The sequence below is a fragment of the Amblyomma americanum genome, chromosome 1 (assembly GCF_052857255.1).
Source record: "Amblyomma americanum isolate KBUSLIRL-KWMA chromosome 1, ASM5285725v1, whole genome shotgun sequence".
Classification (NCBI taxonomy): Eukaryota; Metazoa; Arthropoda; class Arachnida; order Ixodida; family Ixodidae; genus Amblyomma; species Amblyomma americanum.
The window spans coordinates 58,904,544-58,920,278 of NC_135497.1; positions in this window are offsets into that span (position 1 = coordinate 58,904,544).

The window sequence follows — 15,735 nt, forward strand, 5'->3', positions numbered from 1 at the left end:
TCCGGAGGAAGGAGGGGACTTCTTAGGAGGCTACTACTCCGGGCGATCGTATTGAGCTCTGTTACAACCAGAGGTCGCAGATTGAACCCAACGCTTCACGTCCCGCAGAAACCCCATCTATACATCGCACCCAGTAAGTTCAGTCAGTGTTGGGGAATTCCATTCACCAAAAGCGAATGAGCCGCTGGAATCATAAAAGTCGCGTTGTTGGCTCTCAAGCGTAAGCTGGCATGCTCCGATGGTGGCTCCTGTAGCTCCTTGCGCAATGTCAGCAGTTTTTTCACGCATCCCGTTAGATTCGCCAGTGCACTGCGAATTTTCGTGAGGACCGCAGCCGCGTGCGTGGTCATTTTCATGACTCGGCCAGTTTGTTTTCACAGGTACCGCGGACATTGCACGTACTCGCAGCCGCAGGCGTCGACTACACATTTTTACGCGAGCTACGCAGACGTGCCCAGCGGTGCAGGAGGCGCCGACGTGGCGGCAGCAGGAACCACCTCGATTGTGCACCTACCACATAATTAAAGGGAGGGGGGCAGTGGCAATCATTTGATCAGCTGCGAACACAGACACAGAAGCAACAGGTTCAGGACCGCCACGTCTTTGCAGGGCATTCCTTCAGCCGCCGCAAAAAGTGCCGAAAGTGACAGTTTGCCTAATGAGGGAGCTTCCGCCGAGTCCGTTTGTGCCTCTTCTCGGTTCTTTGTCGACCGAGTTTAATATCCGTCGCTGGTTCGAGCGATGGGAAGGCGCCAGTGGCCTCGTCTGAATAGCAGCGGCGCAGAGAATACGTCACATTCGGCTGGTGATCACTTCAGCGTCGGGAGAGCTGGTCGAAGACTCCGCTCCAGTGGCTGTGGACACCGCAGCGTCCTCAGGAATGCTCCGAGCATTGCGCCCGAAAGTGGTCCGAAGAGCCACACCGCCGGCAAACGCGCTGCATACCTTTCTAATTCCCATGGGCTCGACACAGTAGACTTCGCGTAAACCATGTATTCTGGCCTGCCCGTATCCGACAATCTGAAGACTGGTCCTCGGAGGCACGGCGGCACCGCCTAAGACCATCTCTTGAGGAGCCCGCAATGCCATTGCGAGAAAATAAGAACGCTCCTAACGTTAAGCACATAGGTACGCCGGCGTTTCCTCGTTTCCACATCAACACATACCACTTTTATTTTGGCGAAATTCCGGAAACACATCTTCGGGAGGGCATTTTTATTATTGACACCGAAAAAGAGCCCATTTAATGCTTTAAAAAATAGGGGCATAGAGAGAGAGAGAGAAGTTGCCGCCAGGAAGAAAGAAAAGGAAAGTGCACAGGCCTGCCCACTGGCTCAAGCCGAGCCAAAATCGCTACCATGTGCAGATAGTAGGAGAGAGTAAGGATGGGATAGAAAGACAGGATAGTAAAGACGCGCTAAAGACAAGGCCGATCCCGGAGGCAGTGCATTACCGGGCCAACCGGTGGCGGGAGTGAAGCATCCCTCAAACTCTCCGCCACATTTCCAAAAATAAGTCCAATTGGACCCGTAACAGATACACTATCGGGTCCGGAGAATACATCAACACATTCCACTCCTAATTGGGCGAAAGTCCGGGAACATCTATTGAGAAAGGTATTTTTATCATTCATGCCAAAAAAGAGCCCATTTAATGCTAAAACAAATCGGAGGCATAGGCCATGCCTGCATAGTATAGTAGAAAGAAACCTACAATGTGCACTAGTTATTGGGAGATTTAATGAATGTTTTCCATGCTAAATCGCAAGATTCTCTTATGATGTAGCGCTTCACTCATCGCATCGAAAGTCACGTTTCTTTAACGCAGAATCCCGCTAGGTGGCGAGAAAATTGCCGAGAAAATATGCTGTCGCTGCTGAATCAACACACACAAGGTAGCCAGAAGGGTGTCTCGAACCCTATGTGAAAAAATTGGTTTTGAGGAAAGGAAATGGCGGAGGAATTGTCTCGCATATCTCGGTGCACACCCGAATTGCGTCGTAAGGGAAGGCAGCAATATGGAAGGGAAAGAAGGAACAGAAAGAGGTGCCGTAGTGGAGGGCTCCGGAATAATTTCGATCCCCTGGGGTTTTTTTAACGTGCACAGACATCGGCCACGGCCACCTTTGCATTTCTCCTCCATCGATACGTCGCCGCTGCGGTCCGGTGGTGGCGGTGGTGGAAAACATTTATTTACGGCTGTTTGCCGGAGAGAGTGGCGACTGGCCTTAAGAATCAGCCCCTTAGAAATTCTAGGAGAGGTCTCTAGTGCGGGACCCCTGTGGCTTCCGCGGCAGCTCAGGCCCTAGCGACGAGGGATATTTGGCTCTCTAACATAGAGCAGCCGAGCAGGGCAGCCTCCAAGCTCGCTCGCGTAGGTGAGGAGAAAAGGGGGAAACCCAGGCGCTTTCACCCCCTGCGAAACGGCTAATCAGAAGAGAGAATGGCGAAATGGCTAACCAAATGCGAGAACGATAATATGCCCGGCAGCCAGCTCGGCTAGTCGCGTGGTCGCACTTCAGGCGTATGCCGTATGCTGTGGACCAAGATCGACCTTGAGCTCCCTAGCAACGCCGCAACCGCGCTCGAACAGGTGGCGCCGCCGTCGACGTCGCTTCTGTCGCCGCTCACTACACCAGGGGCGGTATTACGGATAACTCTCAAAAACAGTCTCAATGTTCAGATTGTGACGTCAATGTGACGACACCGCCAGATGCCGACCGCGGAATCGGCCAATGAGAAGCAAGGTTGCGGTGGCTAGTAGCAGGGCTCCGCCGCGGAACCATCTATTCGCACAACAAGTGACCGTAGAGTAATGTTTTGCTGTAAAGACGCAGTGAATAAAACAAGTAATGTTTAATTTTGCAAAGAAACTGTATTTCAAACTCAACAACACTGTAGCACCCTCTCTTGGGCGGCGCCGACAACCCGGCTAGCGCGCGCCACCATGCAAAGAGAATAAAGACGGCACCTGGTCGTGGCTCGTGCAGCCACGACTGGCAGTGCTGTTCTGGTGTCGGCTCGTAGCAGTGGTCTCGTTTCCTTCGCTCCTGAGGCGTTAAGCCTACATTGGTGACCTGGGACGAGCAATGACCGATCGCGCAACATCCACGCAGCAGGATTCGCGTCCGCAGGACGTCTCGTCGCTGCAGGTTCGCCTTCCACCTTTCTGGCCCCAGAACCCGCAAGTTTGGTTCCACCAGGTTGAGGCGCAATTTTGCCTAGCCCGCATCACGTAGGAGACGACGCGCTATTACCATGTTGCCTCAAGCCTGGCTCCTGACGTTGCCGGTGAGCTCTAGGACGTTATCTCCGCCCCCATGGGTGCCACACCATATCAGCACCTGAAAACCAAGGTGCTGGAGAGATTTATGCCGTCGGACCGCACCCGCCTCCAGCAGCTCCTTACCGGAGAAGGCCTTGGCGACCGGCGCCCCTCCCAGATTCTGCGCCGCATGCAACAGCTTCTCGGGGAGCGCGACATCCTCAACCACTCAGCGTTCCTTCGAGAGCTTTTCCTCCAACGCCTTCCCCAGCCCATCCGCCTCGTCCTTGCGGCGGCCGGTGACGTCACCCTCGACCGCCTGGCTGAGCTCGCAGATAACGTTCATGAGGCCACCTCCCCGTCCGTCACTGCTGTTTTGCCGCCAAGAGACCCAGCGATTTCGCGCCTTGAGGCCCGTCTCGAGGAGCTTGCCGCCTCAGTCGCCGCACTCTGGAGCCGACCTCTGGAGACCCGTCCGTCTCGTCTTGATCATCGCGCTCTTTCGCGCTCACGTCAAGTTCGGAGTCCCAGCCCTACATCTCTCTGCTGGTACTACAGGCGTTTTCGCCACCGGGCCACGAAGTCTACACGGCCCTGTTCGTGGCCGGGAAACGCCCGCCGGCATCACTAACGGCTGCGTGTGGTTCCCGCAGTCATTCGAGCCGCCTGTTTATTGTCACTGACAAGTTCTCCGGCACCCGGTTTCTTATCGACACGGGCGCGGAAATCAGCGTGGTTCCACCGACTAAGGCAGATCGTTCCAAGCCATCAGGACTGTCGCTCCGTGCTGCCAACGCCTCGTCTATACCCACGTAAGGGCTACGATCTCTCACCCTCGACTTCGGCCTACGCCGCACTTTTCGATGGGTCTTCGTCATCGCAGACGTGGTTCGCCCGATCATCGGCTCAGACTTCCTCTCCTACTTCGACTTAGACATCAGCGTGCGGCATCGTCGCCTTACCGACAGTCTGACTCATCTCTCCATCTCGGGAGTCTCGTCCTACCTAGCTCTCATGGGCATTCGCACTCTGATACCTTCCTCTCAGTTCGAAAAAGTGTTGACGGATTTCCCGGAGCTCACTAAGCCATGAAACCTCACTCAGGCGCCTAAACATACTGTGACACACCACATCGTCACCCGGGGTCCACCCGCAGCTGCTCGACCGCGGCGCTTGTTTGGAGACCGTCTAGCTATCGCCAAACGTGAGTTTGACCACATGCTGGAGCTCGGCATTATACGCCCGTCGTCCAGCGCGTGGGCGTCTCCGCTGCGTCTAGTGCCCAAGCGTGATCCCGGTGCCTGGCGTCCCTGCGGCGACTATCGGGCGTTGAATGCCAACACTGTCCACGACAGCTATCCGCTGTCCCACATCCAGGACTTTACTTCGCGCCTCGCCGGCTGCGCCATTTTTAGCAAAGTTGACCTGGTTAAGGCATATCACCAAATTCCCATTGAACCCGCCGACATACCTAAAACCGCCATCACGACACCCTTTGGTTTGTTTGAGTACGTCCGGATGCCTTTTAGACTACGCAATTCGGCTCAAACCTTCCAGCGGTTCATGGCTGAGGTCACGCGGGGAATACCGAGTGTATTCCCGTACCTTGACGATGTCCTCATTGCCAGCCCTACACATCATGATCATGAGCAAGACCTACGTGCTTTATTCAAGCGTCTACAGCACTACGGCGTGGTTGTGAATGCCTCCAAGTGTGTTTTCGGTGCTTCTGACCTCGAGGTTTTGGGTCATCACATATCCTCAGTGGGTATCCGCCATCTCGCCTCCCACGTCCAGACCATCGGGACTTTTCCCCTGCCCACAACCCTGCGCCTTCTGTGACAAATCCTAGGGCTGGTGAATTTCTCCCGCTGTTTTATTCCGCACTGTGCAGAGCTACTTCGCCCGCTCACCGACCTCCTCCGGTCAACCGCTGGCCGTCCTCCGCAATCTCTTGGTCATCAGAAGCCCAGGCCGCCTTTACTGCCGCGAAGCAAGCAGTCGCTAACGCCGTGCTTCTAGTCCATCCGCGCAACGACGCCCCTACGAGATTGATGGTGGATGCCTCCAGCGTGGCCATCGGAGCCGTCTTACAGCAATACATTAACTCCGAGTGGAGACCATTGTCGTTTTACTCTCGGAAGCTACTTCCTGCTGAGACCCGCTACAGCGTCTTCGGTCGAGAGCTCCTAGCCATCTACTCCGCTATCCAGCACTTTCGGCATTTTGTAGAAGGATGCAAGTTTCACGTGCTAACCGATCATAAACCGCTGGCATATGTGTTCCGGACCAACTCATCGAAGTGCGTGTCACGTGAACTCCGTCAGCTCGCTTATATCTCGGAGTTTACTACCGACATCCGGCATGTGAAAGGTGCAGCCAACACCGCCGCTGACGCCCTCTCTCGTATAGTCGCGGTAGACGCTCCATCTTCCACCGTCGACTGGGTCGCATTTTCTTCTGCCCAGCAGAATGACGATGAGCTCGCCACTTTTCGAGCGAACCCTCGTTCTCTCCGATTATGGCTTGTGCCCCATCCTTGCTCGCCTGAGGCCTTGTGGTGCGATGTTTCAACGGACTTTCCTCGCCCTTTTGTTTCGGCTTCACTATGTCACCCCATCTTTCATTCTATGACATATGCCATCCAGGCATTCGGGCTACTCAGCGCCTTCTCACCCAGCGCTATGTTTGGCCCGGAATCAACGCTGATGTGCATGCTTGGACGCGCGGGTGCCTACCCTGTCAGTCGACCAAGATCTGTCGACATACCAAGACACCTTCCCAAGCCATTCTACACCCTGGCCGTCGTTTCGACCATGTTCATCTCGACATCGTGGGCCCTCTACCCATCTCTCAAGGCTACCGCTATATCTTGACCATAGTCGACAGCTTCACTCGCTGGCCGGAGGCAGTCCCCATTCCTGACATCACCGCAGAGACTGTTTTTGCGCGCCTTCATTTCTGCGTGGGTATCTCGATTTGGTTGTCCTGGCCCTGTGACAACCGACCGTGGACGCCAGTTTGAGTCCTCCCTGTTTGCTTCCCTTAATATTCTCGGCGCCAGGCATTGCCGTACCACTGCATATCACCCGTGTGCTAACGGCATGGTGGAACGCCTTCACCGCCAATTGAAGGCCGCCCTCGCTGCCCGCCTCAATTGCGCCTCCTGGGTCGACTCCTTGCCCCTTGTGCTGCTTGGTATAAGGGCCGTCATCCGAGAAGGCTTACAGTGCTCAGCTGCAGAGCTCGTGTATGGAAGTGCTTTGCGTCTTCCAGGCGACTTCTTTACATCCCAGCAGCTTCCAGCCCAGCCCCAAGAATTCCCCCAATGCCTGCTGGACTGCGTTAAAGACCTCCGGCCTACTCCCCCACGTCCGTCCCGCCACCATACAATTTTCGTACACCCCGACCTGGCCACTTCGACCCACGTTTTTGTGCGCCGCGACGCTGTCCGAGCTACACTCACACCGGCTTACGACGAACCTTTCCGCGTTCTCCGCCGCACCCCGAAAACCGCCACCATCCTCCAAAACGGCCGCGAAGAGACCGTCAGTCTAGACAGCCTTAAGCCGGCTTACATGGAGACCGCCCTGGGACGACTCCCAGCGCCGCCTGACCTAGCACTCGAGTGCCATCGCCGGCCCTCCGTCCGTCTCGACTTCCAGTCTAGGCGGGGGCCCTGTAGCACCCTCTCTTGGGCGGCGCCGACAACCCGGCTAGCGCGCGCCACCCTGCGAAGAGAATAAAGACGGCACCTGGTCGCGGCTCGTGCAGCGACGGCTGGCAGTGCTGTTCTGGTGTCGGCTCGTAGCAGTGGTCTCGTTTCCTTCCCTCCTGAGGCGTTAAGCCTACAACAACAAGCTAAACAAGCAGTGTTTTCTGTTTTGCAATTAAGTTTGCTCTTCAGTCACTGTTGTTGCCGCGAAGGTGTGCTTTCAGTGGTAAAGCGTGAACATGTTAGTCTAAAAATAAACAGGAACGCAATGAAGAAAAGAAATGTTTTATTTTGGTAATAAACTGTGTTGCAAAGTTAATAACTCGAAGGAAAATTAGAAGCGTTCTTATTTTTTCAAATAAATTTGCTGTATTGTAACTTCTTCCGCCGTGAGTGTGCGCTGGCAGTGATATCGCGTGAACATGGCGGCCTGCAAGAAAAGAGCTTATTCCATGGCTAGTTCCTGTTTTTTGCGGGTCTTCTGAAATCAAGGTACTTTGCGCATATCTTAAGTGCGCAGAAAAATCTGTTTGAAGGCAGTGTATGCTACGGGCTTGTAGAGATCAACTTACAAGGAGTGCTGGGCTCTAAAATCGACGACGACAACTTTATCTCTGTTCTCGGTCGGCGCCTATCGATGACCGAGTGACGTGTAGTTCTGTTTATTTTCTTTAGAAAATAACAGAATACCATGTATCATAACACAGAAGCAACTGCCGACAGACAGGAGCAGACAGGTGCAGCTGCTGATAGCTTGCAATCTCGGTGCGGGAAATGAGAGCCGACACGGCCTGCCTATGTGGCAGCAATCACTTTTCTGCCTCGTAACCAAGTGATGCCGCCCACATCTGGCTAAGCACTTGATCTTCCGTTGGTATTTTTGTAGCTCCGTTCTGTTCATGTGCAGTTGTTGCGGTAGTTTCTTTTTCTTTATGTGCAAGATGCAGAAAATGTGATGTTTATGCTACGCTTAGTTTGTTTAGAGAGAAAAGAAGCACTTGATTTGATAACTTTGCTATTGTCACCGAGGACAGAACGAGCTTGTTCCATTAACGCTATTTGCTGATCTTGTAGTAGAGCCAGGGTCAACCAGGAAAGAAGTAGTTTGCTTGTATAGTTTGTGTAGAGGCTTATTGCAGCTGGGCAGAAAGTTGAGAAAGTTTGTTCATGCTTGCTGGTACACAGCGCTTGAATTGCATAAGATCCAGGGCAGTGCTGTGTAGGAAAGGGCAGTGATGTGTAATATGTTATTGTATTTTGCTCAGAAAGCGGAGTGATGTTGGTATAACTGGGTTTGTTGAGGGCAGTGTTTGAAGGGCTTTAAATACTTTGCAAAGGTTCTAACATGCACTTCCTTTGAGGTCAGAAGACCACTTGGTTTTTTTTAATTATGGTTCATTATATCTGAGGCACCCTGTATAGAGGCCGCTCCAGTTAGAAAGGAAACAGCCAGTTGAAAATGACCTGGATATTAAATAGCCAGAAGAAAAGTAGCTTGAAAGCAATTGCACTTATCACACATATTATGGGATAGCATGAGGAGCCTGTCCGGCCATTCGGCATTGTCATCGTCTCGTGTCATCATGGACAAGACTTCATAGCCCTGTGTTATACAAACCAAGCTACCTGTCAGTTATGGGGCAATAACCGACAGCTCAAAATTTCGCATAATGGAGCTGCCTGTATATTCTTAGAGCTGTAGAGCATTTCCAGTAATGGTGTTGCATGATTTGTGATTGTAAACTAACCTCTAATCACACACCATCTCCTTGATAATGTGTCTGTGACGTTTACACATCTTTGTCTATCAGTGAAAATTTTCTAGTCATTCAGCAGCCATTGTAGCCACTCCACCTTACAATAATTATTCTGCATTGTTTTACAGCGCTATCCTTGAAGTAGGTACAGCGTTCTGCACAGAGTGAAACCCCTAGCCACATACAATTAAGCTAAAAGCTTAGCTTCGGTATTTACACATCTTATAAGTGCCAAAATGTTTTCTAGTCCTTAAAATGCGTTATGTACACTGTACTATGCCGTATTTATTATACAGGTAGCCTCTGTATGAAAGAAAACATGCACTGCGAACTCAATATTTCAATTTTTTTTCTTAACTGCACTCAGAAATGCCACATGGTAATTGTACATCAAGGTGAAGTATGCTTGTATGTACACCGCCTTTTCGGCAACAGAAACACTCGTGTAAAATGCTGTGCATAAAAAAATAAACGCGCTTACTGAATGTATGATGCACTAAAAACAGCTTTGGTGTTGCTTTTTGATTCCAATAAGCATGACAAATATTTCGTGCCTTATTCCAGCACTACACATTTAGTCCATGCATGTTCGTCCCACAGGTAATGAGCACAGGCACTACACCAGGCTGGAAGGAGATAGCAGAGAAGGGGCAGGTAGGCTGACATAATCATTGAAAGAAGAGTGTTCAAAATGATGCTTTTTACAAATTGGTCGCGCTGCTATAACGCCTTTTCCGCCTTCAGGAAGAGACTGTGCAACACGCTGCTGAGGGACTAGGAGGTATGCTGGCAAACACACTGAAAATGAAGTGGCAGCCGGTGGGGTCACTTGTTTGTCATGGCAGGCTTCTGGCCGCACATAGGTTGGACAAGGGCACAACCACATCACACAGTTGCTCACAGACTTGCACAAGTGTGTTGTGCACTGAAACAAAGCAATGACAGTGGCAACAGGAACAGTTGTTGATATGACTCTACACCAGCATGGTGAGTCGCTAGACGCTGCAGTTTCCACCGCAAACAATTGTTGCTGCCCCATCCCTAGGTACGCCTGCCTCTTGAGACTGGTCGTACTACAGAGGCTGAAAATACAGTAGCGCATTGCTCTTCCTGAGGAGGGAGCCTGTCTCTACGAGGTAGCCACCATTTAAAGGTAGGCCATTGTTATCTGGGTCAGTGGCAGTGTCGCCTGCACCCTCTGCTGATTTGGGTGCATCCAAACAGAGGCCGTGAAGTGCAGCCCGTGTGATGATGCGCACTGTCCACTCCCACTGGCAGTGGTGCATCCGGTGCCCTTGAAAACACCGGAAGCAGCCCTTCGCCACAGCAATACAGCGCTCAGCCACAAATTGCGTGAAAGCATGTGGCGTGTTGTGCAGGCCTTCTGCAGAGTCGTGTCTTTGATGCCACGCAACTGGTGCAAGTAACCATAGCTCCAGTGGGCAGACAGTCTCCTGCATAACAAATAATGACGCAGTTAAGCATGTCCTTTCTCAGTGATCTCAGCAGCCTTACAGGACGATCTGCTATACAATAGAAGACATGACAAGTAGCCCACACCCAGGCTTTGATGAATATGACATTCAAGAGCATACAGACACGCAGCATTGAGATGTATAAGCGAGCACTGCTGTAAGGTCAGTCTTTTACCACCATATTGATATAAATGATGCGCTATGATAGCCTACAAAACACAAGTGCTGTCAGGTGCATTTTCCTTTGGTTTCTTCAACAGGAAAGGCTATGCATTTCAACAATGTAATACGTGTCCTGTGTTTCTGCTGCAATTATAATTAACAAAAGGGTGGCAATACACTGTGTCATACTGTAACCTGTCTGCATTGGCGTAACTAGCCAGACTGATTCTTGTAGCTTTCAGATCCGGGTAAATGCATAGTGCTGGAGCTCAACATATGTGACTGAGTTCGGCCGACGGTTAACACGGCTCTTTTACTGCTTACCCAGAAGAAACTCACCGTCGTCCAGCAGGCCTTGCTCCGCCTCGGAGTGTCGCTAGACGAACGTGTCGTGGAAGGAAGCGCGTCAGCGCGTGTCCACGGCCAGATTGCGCATGTTCGCGCCACAGATCTGAGAAAAACCACGCACAGCACGAACTTACTCTACCTGACGAGGCCGGCACTTGTAGCTGAAATCATGCGGTCAAAAACAGCGGCTGAGGTATACTCACTATTACGCTGCCCCCAGGCTTCCTGATAGCGATGAGTGCCCAATCAATGCTGCCGCGGCGCAAGTTTAGGCATAGGAAGCCCTCCTTCGCTGCCGCCTTCTCCTCGGGCCTCCTCGGAAAGCGAACACACCCTTTCTGCGACCCAACGTTGACATTAGTCTCTGCTACCCGCCGCAAACACTTGTTAACAGTCGGTTGTGCTGCGCCGACGTTTTAATTTCCAACGGCGCCTTGAAACCCACCGGTGGCGAAGAAGCGCAGTGCGCACAGCACATGCAGCTCCACTGAAAGCGCACCTCCCAGTTCAACGGCGAGGTCGTCGCATAGCCACTACACAGTCTCCTTCTTAAGTCGAAGCGTCGAAATAACTAGTCCCGCGCCTCAAAGTAGTCTTCATGCACCCTCCTACACTGTTGCTCGCGCGGTCACCCGCGTATACGACGATGTAAACAGCCATCATTTTGTGCCTCAAACGCTTTGAGACTACTTTTCCTAGTCTCAAAATATCGTCTCAATCTGCCCGCATAATTAGGTGGCCAACGTCAACACTTCTGTTTCTTTACAACGTCAGTCAGTGACGTAAAAAATTAAAATGGCCGCCACCCACGGCGAACCAATAGGAGAAGGGCATATGAGACACTTTTTGAGACAGTTTCGATTGAGAGCGATCCGTAATACCGCTACCGATGTGCTCCGCTGGGGTAGAGGGAGAGGAGGTGTTGGCTAGCAGGTATATATATATATATATATATATATATATATATATATATATATATATATATATATATATATATAATATATACGCTTCGCGTCAGTGGATTCTAGCCGTTATGGAGATCGCTAAAGATAGGCAACAACGAAAGAATGAAGCGAGGAAGAGACAAAAGGCTCAAGAGACGGCATAAGAACGCGCCGCATGACTCGAGAAGAGTCTAACGAAGATGAGGGCAGAAGAAGTCGTACCATGTTCTGGAGTGACTTCTACTGTGGAAGAGACCAGTTTGAGTTCTCGAAGGCGTCGGAATGAGAGGCTGCGTAGACAACGTGCGGAGGAAACGAAGCTTTCGCAGTTCAACTAGAGTTAACCAGAGCTAAACCACACCCAATTTTTTAAATCCGTCTTGTAAGGGGGAGTGCCGCATTGTGGATGCACGCTCTTAGACGTCTACCACCTGGTGTTAGCACGCCCCTCTAACCATGATAAGCCTTCTTTCCCCTCGCCGCGGTCGGGATCGAACCCGGTACTAGGGATTAGTAACTGAGCGTTCTAACCACTGAGACACCCCGGCGGGTAGCCCTAGACTTTCGGATCTAATGGGCACGCATTGTGTATCGCTAGTTGCCATAGCATCTGTGGCAGCAAGTGGCACGAACTTGGCCCGGACCACCGCCAAAATTTGACGTTGCTCAATTTGGGCCAAAATCGATGTCCGACCAAAATTAACCGTGACCGACACGATTGTGTCCTACAAATGTGCTCCGAGTCATTTCCGAAAATGTGACCCGGGCAACCCCCGAAATTTGACCTTGGCTGAATTGGACCAAAATCGATGTCCAGACATAATTGAGCGTCCGCGGCAACCTGGAATTTCGTCCCGTGACATTTCCAAAAAAGTCGTCGCGGTGGCTGAGTGGTTATGGCACTCGGCTACCGGCCCGAAAGACGCGGGTTCGATCCCGGCCGCGGCGGTCGAATTTCGATGGAGGCGAAATTCTAGAGGCCCGTGTGCTGTGTGATGTAAGTGCACGTAAAAAAGAACCCCAGGTGGTCGATATTTCTGGAGCCCTTCACTACGACGTCCCTCATAGCCTGAGTCGCTTTGGGACGTTAAACCCCCATAAACCACGAACTATTTCCAAAAATTTGTCCTGGGCCACTCCCGAAATTTCACCTAACCTATTTGGACCAAAATCAATGTCTAGCCGTAATTGAGCGTCCCCGGCGCGAAATTGAAAATTCGTTTTTGGGGAAAGAAAATGGCGCAATATGTCTCACATATAGCCTTACACCTAAACCGGGCATAAGGGAAGGAACAAGAGCGGGTCTGAAAAAGAAAGAGGTGTCGTAGTGCTGTGCTCCGGAATATTTTCCCCCACCTGAGGATCCTTAACGTGCGCTGATATCGCACAGCAAGCGAGCGCCTTAGCGTTTCGCCTCCAACGAAACGGGGCAGCTGCAGTCCGGTTCTACCGCGTTTCGATCGCGATTCTAGATGAGCAGTGCGTTACAGAGGAAAGAGGCAAGGAGGCAAGGAGGCCAGCTTTGATTATGATGAAGGTTTCCAAGTTGCGAGTGAAAAAATTTATGTGGATTAGCTCAGCTAATCCAGGATATAAAAAGCGAGACAAGTCGGCTCTTCACAGTTTTCGTTGGCATTGACAATGTTCTACACGGCGATGGCTTTGAGCAAAGCAAGGGCGCATAACTGGCGACCTGGAAATGCGGACGCCTCATTCGTGCTTTGATACATGTGGCGGTGGTGAGAGAGAGATGTGGCCTGAATGCATTAGCGCTGACACCGTTGTGGCTGACATGCGGCACTGCAGTAAAAGCTAGGCCGCAGCGGTCATTTGGTGATCAATCTCTCGCGAACAACCATAGACTGCGTGCCACCTCCCAGGGTGGCAGGGAGGGTGCGCTGCCTATCCAGTGTGCGGAGAGCAATCAAAGCAGGCTTTTCCAGTTGGACACTAACGCCACGTTCATGAAAGCGAGAGTGACGTCTCCACTGGCCCACGGAGCCGGTTGTGCGCCTTTGCTTTCGTGAAAATGAACGGCCTTTATAAAGTTGTCAAAGCCAATGAACTCTATGAACGCCTTCGGCTTACTTGGTTTGTTTGGTTTTTGAGGAAAGGAAATGGCACAGTAACCGTCTCACTTATCTCGGTGGACACCCGAACCGCGCCGTAAAGGAAGGGATAAAGGAGGGAGGGAAAGAAGACAGAACTGAAAATTAAAAGTTGGTTTTTGAGGAAAGGCGCAACGCTGCGCAGCGGCTGAACACCTACGGCTCGGTGCTACTAGTGGCGCATGCGCAGTAGTGACTAGGGAGGGAGAGAGAAAAAGACGTCACGCGCGGCAGCGGCGAACGGTCAAGCGACGGAGTCGGCGGCGGCCATCTGCGCCGTGCGTGACGTCACTAGTTCCCCGACATACGCCGGCTCGCGCGAAGCGCATTGTTGACTCCCGTGGTGAAGGTTTTCGCTTCAATACTAAAGGAAACTAGTTCTGATCAGGAGACGCGCACGGAACAGTCTTAGCGAAATAAAAGAAAAAGGACAAGAACCGAGAAAAAGGGGAGTGATAGTCAAGTCCTAAATTGAAGTGCGTAGACAGGTGATAATGTTAGCACATATAGAAATGCGGCAGAAGGAAAAGAAAATCCTTCCTGCATTGGACCTTTATTCTTGCAGCTACAGTTACTGGTCAGGCGGCACGCGCAGGTGCCTTTAAAGTTGACCATAGTAACAGAAAGGGGTAATAATAATAATTGATTTTTGGGGAAAGGAAATGGCGCAGCATCTGTCTCATGTATCGTTGGGCACCTGAACAGCGCCTAAGGAAATGGATAAAGGAGGGACAGAAAGAAGAAAAGAAGCGGTGCCGTAGGGGAGGGCTCCGGAATAATTTCGACCACCGGGGGATCCTTAGGGCTCATTCACACTTGAGAGTCGCATAGGTCGCGCGACCATGAGTGGCCAGCGACTACACCACAGTTCGACAGCTCCATATGTTCACACTACCAAAGGCGACCTGGGGGTCGCCTTCTCGTTCGATTCTGGTTTGAAATGAGAACTCTTAGGAATGACGCCATTCGCGCGCTTTCGACAGTTTTGTCTGCTTTGGCCGCGTCTCCTGCGCTCGCGCTTGGCCCTCGAAAGTGCTTTGGTTCCTCGATATTAGCAATGTTCTGCGACGACCTGAGCGAAGAGGAAGATAAAGCGGCAATGTGCACCGCGGCCATACAAGCGTCCTGCCAGCCAGCCGCTATCGTCAGAAAAATACGCTAGAATGTTGTTTGTTCGCGTTCATACCATGCTATGGGAATTCGAAATTGAAAACAAGAATCAATTTTGAGGATCGTTGGCCAATACCGAGCTGCTGGATACAACCAAATTTCTTCTCATAGCCGCTTTGCTGCTGTTGCCCAAAGCGGCTCGATCACCTGGTGTCTGCTTTCTCCGATGCTGAAGGCGTGGCGGAAAAAGAGCATATTTTTATATTATCATGAGACGGGGTACACAACAAAGCCGTGGCGAAGATAGTATCTTGGTTACAGCGCTGGTCAGCTCCGAAACGCCCTCAGCTGCGGCATCGACACTAAACCGGCTAGGCTTAGCGACGACTGTGGCGCACCCGCGAGCGGTGTCGTTGCCGAAAGCTCGGCTTGCTCGCTGATTGGTTCAGCGGTTTGCCAGTCGCTATCAATTTTGGCTATCAATTTTGGCACATGTTTGCTTTTGTGTGTTCAGTAGATTAGGGCGTGTCAAACTTGGTTTAGATACCAAGGGTTTGTTGCTACATTAACGACAGTGTAGCTAACGCATTGCAGGGGCAATGAAAGCGCGTGTAGTTGTGCGCTTTTGCGTACCCATGTTTAGAGGCGCGTGGCTAGTTAGCTGTTTGTGTTATGCGGAGGTTAACCGTATGAAGTGAGGCTGCAAAATTTTGTGAAGAACAGCTGTAGCAACTTTGGGTAGAGGTTATGGTGACGAGGTGCAGCATTGACTCAGTGAGTTTAAGAGAAGCCTTCCACAAGTACGGGTTGTCTACTTTGCGGGTGGAGTCAGTGAGCTGGATGCATTTGTGA